The 14,162-nt window shown below is 34.6% G+C and overlaps 1 pseudogene; it reads left to right on the top strand.

Annotated features, from left to right (window-relative positions):
• Window positions 1-11,111: 11,111 nt before the first annotated feature.
• On the top strand, window positions 11,112-12,751 carry LOC114746233 (uncharacterized acetyltransferase At3g50280-like; annotated as a pseudogene).
• Window positions 12,752-14,162: the final 1,411 nt, after the last annotated feature.

Genomic DNA, 14,162 nt, shown 5'->3' on the forward strand with positions numbered 1-14,162 from the left:
CTTACCACCCTTTTTTAATTGTGGATGTAAGCGCTCTCATATTCCCATTTCAGCCAGATCAAGTCTTGCATTAATTCCGTCTTTAGTTTTTCCAAGTATGTGCAAAAGAGTAACGATAAGACTATCACACACATTTTTTTCCACATGCATCACATCAATAATGTGTCTTACATCAAGACTGTGCCAATATGGAAGATCAAAGAAAATAGACTTCTTCTTCTATATGTTTTTCTTACTTGCAGCATTTTGAGTCTTACCGAAGATGACATTGATTCTTTCTACTCGCTGGTAAACTTCCTCTCTAGTTAATGCCTTTGGAGCCATGTCATGCTCTGATGAGCCATTAAAAACCTTTTTCAATCTCTGATATGGGTGGAACCGATCAAGAAACCTCCTGTGACCGAGGTAAACTGTCTTCCTTCCGTGCTTAAGTTGGTGGAAGTTTGTATTTGCTTCATAGGACATACTTTATGCCCCATCACATTGTATCCTGATAGATTTTCATATGTAGGAAAGTCATTTATCGTTGTAAAGATCATGGCACGCAACTTAAAGGACCCCTGCTTGTATGCATCAAACACATCCACGCCTTCCTCCCACAACATCTTCAAATCTTCAATTAAAGGTGCCAAGTAGATATCGATATTGTTTCCTGGTTGTTTTGGTCCTGAAATCATCATAGAAAGCATCATGTACTTGCGCTTCATACATCACCAGGGAGGTAGGTTGTAAATCACCAATAGTACTGGCCATGCACTGCTATTAAGAGTACCCTAAGGGTTGATTCCATCTGTACAAAGCCCAAGGTGAAGATTTCTTGGTTCAAGACCAAATTCCGGAAACATTTCATCTATTTTCTGCCATTGAGGAGAATCAGCAGGGTGTTGAAGATATCTTCCATATGATATTCTCTCATCAAAATGCCATCTTAACTTCTTCGCTTCTGTTGCATTACCAAATAAGCGCTTAAATCGTGGTATTATCAGAAGATACTATAACACCTTCAAAGGTTGCCCTTTACTTGTCTCATCACCATCATAGTTACTAGCACAATCCATGTTCTTTTTCACTTTATATCGTGAAGTTTTACATTTTGGGCACTCACATAGACTAGCATACTCTTTTCTATCATTAGGACAAGTGTGTATCTTTTTATAGCCTATACCCATCTGAGACAAGATTTTCTTTGCCTCATACATACGATTTGGAAGAACGTTATCAATTGGAAGCATATCACTAATCAATTGAAACAACTCTGTGAAACTTTTGTCAGTCCACCCATTATTTGCTTTTAAACTGAACAATTTCAATACAGCTATCAATCGTGTATACTTAGAACACCCAGGGTACAAAGGCATCTCTGCATCACTCTTCAAGTTATCATTTGTATGTGATCGCACAAAGAACTCTACCCGTACATCACGAATCATATCGCTCATTCTATCATTTACATAATCCATAACTTCCTCTTCTTCGAGTATTGAACTTGTTCCTACTTCACCATGCCATATCCATCTTGTATATCGAAGATTTATACCATCACAAAGCAGGTGATCCCTAATATCATCAACACTTAATCGCCTCTCATTTAAACACTTGATACAGGGGCAAAAATACATTCCGTTATTGCTAGGAGCATTCTTTTTAGCAAATTCAATAAATCGTTCTACTCTGTTCTCATATTCATCACTTGTTCTTAAAGCATTCATCTAACTATGATCCATTCCGTTACTACCTAAGGAATTTTAAACAATTTAATTCCATTCAGCACAGTCCCAATAAACATTGACCAAATTCAAAACTAATGATATCAATTGAATCCGATTCATTCCAATTACAACATAAAACATCTTATAATAACTATATCATCATGCCAATTCCTAAAATTTAAAAAGACATAAAAATTACTTTTACAAGTAGTGGAGATTTTACATATTACATAACAAAAATGCAAAGATTATGAGAACAAATCTTTCCATTGACAACTAATTAATGCATAACAATTTTTTTAATCTTCAAATCCATTATCCAATTAATAAACATCCAATTTTTAAAGTTTCCTCTTGAATGTAATCAACATCTAATTCAATACATATAGGAAAATTTTCTTTTAGACATTTTGACAAACACTTTTTATGTATCAATTTTCAAACAGGTTAGTTAATAAGGATTTCAAACTTCAAATCCATTACCCAATCAATGTAAACAAAATTTAACCTATCTAAATGCAATTTTTCATTAACAATTTAATGTATACCCAATCCTTAATCTAAATTCAATACATATAGGAAACTATCTAAATGCAATCCCTCTTAGGCATTTTGACAAACACCTTGTATGCATTATTTTTCTAACAAGTATTAACAAGGCTTGAAATCTTTAAATTTTCTACCCAATCAATATATACAAATTTAAAACTATCTAAACACAATTCTTCAATAAAAATTTAAACAGCAACCTCAGAAACCAATTCAAAATTCCTCAAGCTACTCAAACCCACGTACAACATACTAAAACCACAATGCAATGGTTGAATGAACTTACCTTCACTATTATGGTGTGCCTTCAAATCAAAGATTATCACGGCCTACAGAGAGGACGAGGACGGTGAGCTGCTGTGCGTGTGAACTTCACGGCTTCAGCCTTGGTAATCGACGGCGAGCTACTGCAACACGAAAAAATCAAGCTAATGCAGAACGCGTGACGGCAATGGAGGGAGGGCTACGGCCTTGAGAGAGTTGAAATCAAAAGAAGAGTCTTCGAGTAGCTCACGGCTGCTGCAGGTAGAAGATGAAAATGAGAGGGAGAGACCGAAAAATCAAAGTTGCCAAGCGAGATAGTTGCAGGCTAGAGGTTCGTGGTATTGATGATATGAAGTGGATGCTAGCTGCGGGCAAATTTTTCTTAAAAATGAAGCCACTTCATGTCTGTTTACTTGAAAACAGACGTGAAGTAACGTCTTTTTCTGCTAAACAGACGTGAAGTAACATCTGTTATGAAACAACAGACGTTACTTCACGTCTGTTTTGTGTAAACAGATTCATGTCTGTTTTGAAACAACAGACGTTACTTTACGTCTGGTTGATGTAAACAGACGTGAATTAATGTCTCTTTTCTTTAAAACAGACATGAAGTCTCTTCTGTTTTTTAAAACAGACATAAATAAGGGAGGTAAATAACACATTTTGTTGTAGTGAGTAAGCAAGTTTCATAGTAAAAAATGACAAAAGGTTCAAGCTAGTCACTTGTCATCAGAACTTTTTAGTAATTAAATTTTTTCTTTGAGACCTATTAGTAATTCTCCTAAATTTCCAATGTTAAAGAGGTACGGTAAAAGCCAAGTTTGAAAAATTAAATAATGGCATAATAAATATTTCATATAATACCTTATAAGAATATTACCTCTGATCTTAATTATAAGACCCCACTTGTCGTGTATAAATAAGGTCTTATAATTAGGATAGGAGTAGTACTAAAAATCTCAGGAGGCACATGCAGCCATTTTTATGGTAAGAGACTATAATCCAACTACTCGATACAATGATCTATTAGATCGTGTCCTTAGGCATCGGGATGCAATCATATCACATCTTAATTGGGTATGTATACTTTTAGGTTTTCACAGTTTTGGTTTGTATGTTCATAATGATACCATGAGTGCTTTAAGGTGCCCCCAAGATATACTTTCAAATACCGCTATACAATTACAACCTGTCTTTGCTCAATGGATACAAAACACCCACACTTTAGCACTTAGTGCAACGACGAATGGTATTTATTTCCTATAAATAAAACACTCACAAAATCCTCTCATTAGAAACACACAAGGCCGTGCTTAGAAGATAGTAAATGGATGTCTTTTTAAAATGCGTGGATTTGAAACGCCCAGGGTCTCTCCACCTGCAACGTTGAAGAGAAACCTATATGATTTGTGATGTGGAAGATGAGGAGAAGAATGGAGCTTCTTCAGCAACAATGGGATTTGCAATAACATATCCTTCTGTAACAGATTTTAGGGATGGAGGCATCTCAATCTCAGTAATTCCTTCCAGCATCTGCACCACTTTGCTCATTGTTGGCCTCTGAAGTTGCTGCTCTTGGATGCACCAGAAACTCACCATTATAGCCCTTTTCACTTCCTCCATATCAACTTCATGATGGTTAGCTGGTCTTTTGCCCAGAACTCGCTTTATGTTACCCTTCAGAAACTCCTCATAAGCCCACATGGAGAACTTTGTCTGCTTTTTTCCTTCTGAGACTTCAAAATTCCTTCTTCCACTCACTATCTCTAACAAAACCATACCAAAATTATATACGTCAGATTTACAAGTTGCAGGCAGATTTGCAAGCCATTCTGGAGCTAAATATCCTCTAATTCCTCTTACACTTGTCAAGCTTCGGTGCTTTTAGTCCGAGGCAATATGGTTAATTAATATGATATATATTTTCTAAAATACTCTAAATATCTTCCTTAATTTCTCCTTCCTCTTCTACTTAATTATTGTTGGAAGAATATCAATAGAGTTAATTTGGAAAAAAAATTGATAAACATGTGAAATAAATCTTATATATAGGATCAATGTTAACTTCCCAATTAGGTCTCACGTTAAGGACCGGAAGAATATTTTTTTTAAGCATGAAATGTCCAGTTTTTGGCACCTACCTTGTTCCAACTAAAAGACTTATGAAAGCTCCAGAGGATAGTCATTGTATATAAATATTTGGTGGCCAAGTTTTTCATTCTTTGTGGTCACTGATCTCATTAGTTGTTTTATATGTAATCTCCTCTCATGAAGCCCCACCAAATGGCCCATTATGAATGGTTCAACTGCTAAAAATGCGGGTGTATAGTCATTTATGACAAGAACCTGCGTTAGAATCTTGTTATCAATATGAAAAATTTTATTCTACTGTAGTTTTTTTTCCTCCCCTCAAATTGCAGGAAGATCTATTGCTGTGATTTTATTAGTCTCTTTTTCATTTATGATTTTGGTAGATGGTTCTAAATCTCTTCGTTTTATGATTGTGTTTATTGTTCATAGAATATTGCTTAAATTTGCCGCAGTTGGATTTTGCACTTTGATTTCTGGAGAGTTAGAAGAAGATGATAGTAACTGCCTTGACTTTTTCAGATCTACTATATCCTCCGGTCTATGAGTGAGAGGAGTTTTACGACCAAGATGATGATAGGAAGAAGTTTTGGAGTTTTTGGTGCTTGTTATGATTTATGGTGTTTGATCTAGAAAAGGGTTTCGATTTGGGGTGGTTTTAATTTAATAATTTTCATTAGTTGATTTCATTTAGATAAAACCATTCCAAAGATTAAATTCAGAAACTATTTATTCCTAATAGGATCTGAGTGTTAAATACTTGGACGAACACACGTAAATTTTCATAGTTTGAATATTATATGCTTAAATTTGATCCTTCAGAATAAAGAGTTTTTGAATTTGATCTTCAAGAATAATTTTTTCTTTTTATTTATTTATTTATTTATTTTGGCAATATTAATTGCTTAAAGTTTAAACTCTTCTCCTTGCTTAAATCTTGCATACCAAACCAAAGCAGGCATGGCCACTTTGGTTAATAGAAAAGGAGATTAATATAATTTTTTGTCTCAAAAATTTGTGTCTATTTTGGTTTTGAAATCTTAAATTTTAAACTCATGATTTTAGTCCCTAAAATTTAGTCGGTCTTGAAATTTAAGTCCTTATAGGTGTGACGGTGTTAAAATCTGCTACGATATCTTGTGTAGATAATAGATAGGCAAAAAAAAAAAAAAAAGAATAGGTCCTCAAATCACAAGTTTAAGATGGAATAAATTTCACCAACTAAAATGACCAATTTAAAATTTGAGGGATTAAAATCAAAATGGTCTTCTTGACATGTCCATGCTATCTTAAATGATTTTCGACTATTTTCTTTGCAATAGATGCCACATATACATTTCCTTTGATATTATCTTTCCTTTCATAATCATATTTTCATCTCAACATGCACTACCATATAACACGATTGGTGTTATAGCTCTCCGTAAAACTTTCCTAATTTTATGTAAATATAATGTAACTTTTCTATTAACAACTATCTGTACATTACCAATTATCGATATGAAATATAAAATCCACATCTAAATTGCACTATTCGCAAGCCATGAACAATGTAACTCTTTCCCCAAATACCATGCAATTCGTGGAGCTCAATATCTAGTTTCACGCAAATCTAAACGAATAGCTTTATGTTATGTATGTATAATATTAATAATTAATTTGTTATATAAGAGTATTTATCCTAAATGACATTGAAATTTAGAATTAACAATTAAATAATGAATATAAAACGGTGTAAGGAACTTGGGATGTAGTAGTGTGAAACTATGAGTATTTGGAGATGTAATGCCGTCTCATGAGCTTTAAAAGTGGAACAAATAGTTGAGCACTGTTTAAAATATGAGTTTAGACTAATCCTAACCATTTTATGTTATAAATACGAGGTGTGAATGATTTCATAAGCTTCATCGCATTAGTCACAATCTGTCAGATTTACATGAGTTTAATGTTAAATTAGATCCACATGCTGACAAATTGGAAAAGCCGACGGAACGAGAAACATTACCGAATTTGAAAAAAAAAATGGTTAATATGATTTTGGGTTCTCAAGTTTGTCCTAATTTTGATTTTGGTTCCTCAAATTTTTTTATTTAAAATATTGGTTTCTATAACTTAATAAAAACTTAGATGATTTTACCCATTGAAGGACCGAAATCTATGTTTTGAAATTTGAGGGACCGAATTAGGATAAATTTAAAGGACCAAAGATTATATTAGTTAAGGGGGAAGAAAAAAAACAATCATGCGTGGTTTCATTTTGTTCAATCAATTTTTAATCAAATTGATTATGTTTTGATGGATACTTGAACATGATTGCTTTCTTAAGCTAACCGAATCAAATAATAAAGCTACTAATCAATTTTCTTGATCGAATAGACCAGATGTAGACCGATCTAGAAAATATTGCATGTGAGTGCAACATGTTTGACCTTATATTTGTTGTCTTGCGTAGTTGAATTTCACAGCATCTTAACGTATGCCCCACATTTGTTTGTCTTGTCTAACTGAGTTTGCCAGCAATAATGTAAAGGACATTTCCTTCTTCCTGAGACTCTTCACAAAGTCCTGAGTGAGGGAGCCTTCGCTCGTGAGGAATTTCATGTTAGGAAGTACCCCAATTGGATTTTGAAAATTATATAACACCCTTTCAGGCTTTAATATAAGACATATTTAACTAATTTGATTATATTAATAAAATTAGGTAAATTAGTTAATTATAAGAAATATGACATGTTTTTTCTAAAATACCATAATCATCTTTCTTAATATCCTCTTTTCCTCTTCTATTTGATTATAGTTGAGGAAGTACCCATCATTTAGGAAAAATTGCTAAATATGAGAAATATGCCTTATATTTAAGACCAAAATTAACTCAACAATTAGGTCCTATATTAAGGACCAGATGAATACTTTCTATCCTTAATATAAGAACTAATTTAACTTTTAGTTTGGTTTGAAATATAAGGCTTCAATTCATTTGTCTATCATATTTATCTATTTTTGCCAAGGTATTCCTTGGAATAAATGCATAAGTTAAATGTTTTATTAAGCAGTAGTTCTAACTAGTACACTTGATTAGCAAGGATATCTTATGAAAAACAGCACCTATTTATTACAAATAACTAATTTAATTAATTTTTTAATCTACAAATTAGTCAATTAGTTCTTATATTAAGGATCGGAGATAGTATCTTACTTGTATCTGCCCACAATTGTAGTGTATCTGCCCATTTTGTAAATATGGAAAAAAAAAAAACTTTTTGCTTCCTTTCCCAACAAAGCCACTACTTTATGTGTTAACTATAATGAAAATACAGTGGCTTATACTTCCTCTTTATTAACCAAGGGGCATCGTAGACAAAACACGGTCAGCCTATATATCTCTAGCACAAACAACAAAGTAGTTACATGAAATTGGATGTGATTTTAATTTTTAAAATAATCACTTTTAGGTTTTATAAATATTTGGAAGTCATTTTTCATGAACATAATTTTTATACACTACTACGAAAGTAAGAATATTTGACGGTTATTTTTATTCATATTTGACGGTTTACAACCATCAAGTAAAAAGGCATCAAATATTCTCAAAACAAATATTTGACAGTTCTAAACTGCCAGAATATTTGGCTGTTTTTTGTTAATAATTGTCAAATAAGATCACCTTGTTTGACAGTTCTTACCTTATTTGATAGTTCTTTGTCAATAACTGTCAAACAATATCATCTTATTTGACGGTTCTTCATTAATAACCATCAAGTAAGATTAAAAAATATCAAATAAGGTGTCTATTTTTAATTTTATAAAATTATTTTTAATTATTTCTTTCTAATTTATTTTTTTACTGTTAATATTTATTATGATATACAATATAATTATTAAATAATAACAAGAGAATAATATTGAATAAAAAATTATATTCATAGAATTTAAAATCCAATATATTATGCATAAACATCGTATAATTTGAAAGAAATCAATCACTTAAGCACTCCTTATGCAAAAAAACACTCATAAATTTTTTGAATTCTAAAACAAATTCTAGTTCTTGATCAAGCATTGTAGTCCAAGTTCCATTGCAATATTCAAACTACCTGGCGAATGTGATGCCCAAAGAAATCTGGCTTATAGTGCCTCAAACTACCTGAAAGAGGTAAATTAGATGCATGAAAAATAAAATATAACAATAAGTTGAGTGAAATACTTGAAAAATAAGTTCTATTGTACTGGATTAAAATTGGTCTTTTTCTAAACTTAACTATCATTTCATCAATTTCTTTCTTTATTTTGTTTTTACCTAAATACATACTTGCTTTATTAATAGACAAAGCAATACAATGCAGCACAAAATAACAAAACATGGTATAAAACCAAATCAACAATGCCAAAGGGATGAGAATAAAATGCTAACATCATACACAACATCTGGAAGCAACAAATTGAAATTGGTTAATAGGTTGCTTTATTTGGTGAGAAAAGCCACAAATAAAAATTGCTACAAGAACAAAGAACAAACTACAACCCTCTTAACAAAATTTACCGGAAGAGAAACCAACGTATGAGAGGATAACAAGACAAACAAGAACAATAATGAAGACGTGAATGTCAATTCTCACCATTCAGGTGGTACAAATGAAAATTCTGCATATCACATGGCATGGTGTGCTTGTAGTAAACCAACTGGAGATAGAAAAATTAGAAAGTATGCACATTCTACAAATCAACTAAAAAAATCTCCTCGAATCACAGTCTCATTTCATTGCGCTACGCTCTCTCTATATACATTTAGAATCTAATTTACCACATGCCATTTGCTTCTCTTCCTCAATCTCCACTTTTTCATCATCCAAGCAATTTGCCATAACTGCAAACACCAATCTTCAATAACTGTTAATGTAACAAACTTAACATTCACGAAATGCCTTAAAGCTAGGCTATATGCTGAAATTGCACATTAGATGGCTGGTGATTTCTCCTTACATTCTGCAAAAATATTGTGATTGTCAAACTTTTTGACAGCTATCAAACAAACCTTGGAAGAAGGGGGAAAAGTTACAGCTTCAATGGACAATGGTTATGTGGCAGCAAATTGATCAAAGAAGAAATGAGTGACAAGGAGACAATTAGACAATTCACAGCCATAGAATTTTATGTGGCGGGATCACATCAGCACACAATTATTAACTTATGTTTATGGTGTTTATTAAAGACTTTCGATTATGTTTCGATTCAAAAATTCCTAGTATAAATCCGTTTCAACCTAAGACCCTTGAAGTGGAAATTACATTCAAAAAATGGACAAATCGATCCTCACGTCGCGTCTATGAATCACCACCACAAAAGCCAACTCACAACATATAAATGATGATAAAGTGGGAGCTTTTTGAGAGCACTACACATTGGTTTAAGAATATGGTCCTAATTAATCCCTCCCATCATAATCCATTCAGCAATATTATATTATATTCCAATAGTTTCCCCTAAGATAAGCATCCTACCAGAAAGCGCACTAAATGACATTTATCTAAATTAATCAATATAATACTCAACACAATGATTTGAGTCAAAGAGACTCTGTGCCTGTGTGCATCCTCTGGTTTTGAAGATTCAAGAAACTAGTAGTTGTGGTTCAAGGTCCATGTTCATAGTGAATAAAAGTTAAAGATCTAGTATATGAAATCTAAATCTAAAATCTACATAAGAAAACCTCCAAAACTGAAATCTCACTATAAAAGATGATAAATATAAGAGAAATTAGAAGTAGCTGTAAAAAATTTATCTGCTTAATTCCTTTTCTTGTAATAGCAAATAGAGAGGAGTGACAGGGAGAGATAAACCTCATGTTTCCCTAACTGAGGGAACGTTTTGGAGCGAATCACTAGTGAGAACGCAAGCCATGACGATGACGACAGGGAGGAGGAGGCCAACGTAGATGCAGAAGAAGACTAGGGCTTGGGGAGAGGCTAGAGGTATACCCTGTGGAGATGATGGAGCCACCAAGGATGGGTACAACAATAGAAAACTGATTGACAGGGTTCAAGGAGAAAAGGTATCGGGCAGAAGAAGAGAAGCCTTGAGAAAATTGATTAATTAATCAAGTATTATTAAAAAATTTCATAATAAAAAGATTATATGTCAGTTCCTTTATAAAACCGTCTAATAGATTGATAACTTACTTGACCGTTATTTATAAACAACCGTTAAATAGTATATTATTTTTTTTAAAAATAAAAATAAATATTATTTGACAGTTATGTTATATAACCATCACATATTTATGATACTTCACATCACAGTTAATAGAATGACCATCAAGTAAAGGTTTATCTCATCTCTGCCTGCCTCATAATATTTGATGACTTTTTTTTGTTGACTTTTTTTAACCGTTAAGTATTGAGCGTCATATATGAACTCTAAATCAAGCTTCTTTATAAATCATAAATAATTAACGTGACTATTATGTGCAAATTTTAAAAAAATCAAAACAAGCCCATAATCTGATTTCGTCTTTATATGTGAATTCCACATTGTAATTACTCAACAGGAGGGTACAGGAAAAGGAGAGCTGGGACACTGTGGGGACTGCGTTTTGCTTCTTACATTATATATGTAATAAACAAAGAGAAGAGTGACCCAACATATCAGACTTTGATCCAAAGTCATCTCTGAACTGTGAGTGAAGATGAGTTCCCACCCCACCGTCCGGCGTATCTCCGAATGCTTCATCAAACCCCACCTTCCGCTCAATGACTCTAACCCCATCTGCCATCTATCTTCATGGGATATTTTTATGTTGTCTGCTCAATACATTCAGAAAGGCCTCCTCTCCTCTTCCTCAAGCCTTCTCCTCCTCACAATTCTCCCTTTTCCATCGATTCGCTTCTCCGCCGCCTCAGGCACTCTCTTTCTCTCACCCTCCTCCATTTTTATCCCCTCGCCGGCCGCCTGGTCACCGCTTGTCTCCCTTCCTACTCCGTCTTTGTCGATTGCGATAACAGCGTGGGAGCTAGATTCATCTACGCCACTTTAGACATGACCGTCTCCGACATCCTCTCCCCCATCGATGTCCCCTCTGTCATCCAATCGTTCTTTGACCATGACAGGGCGGTCAACTATGACGGCCACACCTTACCTTTGTTGTCCGTTCAGGTCACTGAATTGACAGACGGTGTTTTCATTGGCTGTTCCATGAACCATTGCCTCGCCGACGGCACTTCCTATTGGAGATTCTTCAGCGCGTGGTCTGAAATCTTTCGAGCACAAGGTGATAACTATGGCAGCGACGATGTTTGCATTCCCATCTCACACCCACCGATTCACAATCGGTGGTTCCCGGAGGGTTGTGTTCCCCCAATCAATCTCCCCTTCAAACATCACGACGAGTTCATAAGCAGATTCGAAGCACCCCCTCTGAGGGAAAGAATATTCCATTTCACGGCCGAGTCTATTGCGAAACTGAAAGCGAAGGCCAACCAAGAGTCCAATACCACTGAAATATCGTCCTTCCAATCATTATCGGCATTCGTCTGGAGGTGCATAACACGCTCGCGGAGTCCCTCCCGTGATCAGAGAACAATCTGCATTTTGGCGGCAGATAACAGATCAAGGATGGAACCGCCTTTGCCAGAAGAGTACTTTGGGAACTCTGTCAACGCGGTGGCTGCAGAAACAACGTCGGGGGAGTTGCTAGAGCACGACCTTGGATGGGCGGCTCGGAAGATACACGTGGCTGTCGCGAACCACGACGACAAAGCAGTGCGTGAGCTTGTGAAGAAGTGGTTGGAGAGCCCGCGGGTGTTTCAAACGGATCGGTTCTTTAACCCGTACGGCGTGATGATAGGTGGCTCACCCAGATTCGACATGTATGGTAACGAATTCGGAATGGGGAAAGCGGTGGGTGTTCGAAGTGGGTATGCCAACATGTCTGATGGGAAAGTGATGTCGTATCCAGGTAGTGAAGGAGGGGGAAGCATAGATTTGGAGATCTGTCTTTCGCCGGTGTCGATGACGGCGCTGGAATCCAATGACGAGTTTGTGAATTCCGTGTCTCCGCAAAGTGTTTCGGCATTTTGATCTGTTTGATGTTAAAAGACAGGCTTTCAAGTAACAGTGGGGGTTGGGTTCTGTCTTCCTAACTACGTTTTATATAATTCACGGTTAAAAAATTATTTATAAGCTATTCTAAGCAAGTTCTATTTGTGATTTACTTAATTAATTTTCCTCTTTTAATTTGTATTTTTTTTATCTTTTAAAAAATGTTAAAAGATTGATCTTTTTCAATTTAATATTGCTAGCTCCTCATTGTTAATCAATTTATTGAATGAATTTTCTTAAACAAATTATTAAGAAGGATGCTTAATTAGAAATTTTGGATGAGGAGAATGTTTTAGTAAATTAGTGACCTATAGAGAGAATTGTTGTTTTTGTTACATGTGTTAGCACCTTTACTTAGAAGTCGGAATCCGTTTTAGGAGTAAGGGAAAACTAATTTGGAGATCCCTGTAGTTTTCATCAATTTTGAATTAGGTTCTCATGCTTTTTTTCTTTTTATTGGGTCTTTAAACTTTTTCCTGTTAAATCTTTTGGTCCTTGCTGTTAAATAATCATTAAAATCGTTAAAAATTTTGGCTATGAATAAGTGATAAGCGTCTGAAAGGTCATTCTCACCATCCAGCTTCACCCTGTTTGGAGTTTCTTAACGCTTGAGCTGTACCTTGCCCAAGCAACACGTGATCGATGACCCCCAAGAGATTGCTAACAACACCCCCGCCGTCTTCAATTCATACAACTGCAACTCGACATTCCGCTTATAGCCGAACTTAATTAGAGTACGCACACAAGAAAAGAGTGTCTACTAATTTTATAGGGAAAGCACACAAAAAAAAAAGTTTAAGAAGCCTTCATGAGCTTTATATATATATATATATATATATATATATATATAAAATTGCTATTAGAAAATCAAAAGCAAGCTTAGGTCCACCATTTAGTATTTTCTCACTATTTGCAGATCAATAATTCAATGAAAATTACAGATTTCGCAGTGATATAATATTATATATATAGTGAAGATTTAGGGAAATATTAATTGATTCTTGAAGGTGTGGGAGATTGCAATAATATTCAGATCTTTAGTGGTAGCCTCATGTTGATGGTGAGTAGTTCAATTTACTCTGTTTTTCCATTACTAAAACAGGGGAGGCTCTTCTAATTCACATATCATGCATAGATAATAACTATTTAACAGTATGTCACTTTTTCATTTCACATATGTCAGAGTTGGGTCCTTTTTCTGTCCCACCATGAGTGGAAGGCTTGAGGTGCAGTCTTGAAAGAGGATGGAGGTGTTCTCAGCAAACTCTTGTAGGTGACTCGCTGTGCATCACTTTGACAAGAAATGCCTCAAGCCTTAAGAAGCTCAAGACAAGGTTAAGCTAACCGGAGAGGGAGATGTTTCAAACATGTATCACTAATTCAATCTTTTTTATACATGGAAGGCAAAAATGAAAAGAAACAAAGGCAAAACAAAGGCCCATTCTGTTCTAGCCAGGT

This window comes from Neltuma alba, unplaced genomic scaffold (assembly GCF_004799145.2).
Source record: "Neltuma alba isolate B1F8T4 unplaced genomic scaffold, ASM479914v2 tig00000806_pilon, whole genome shotgun sequence".
Taxonomy (NCBI): domain Eukaryota; kingdom Viridiplantae; phylum Streptophyta; class Magnoliopsida; order Fabales; family Fabaceae; genus Neltuma; species Neltuma alba.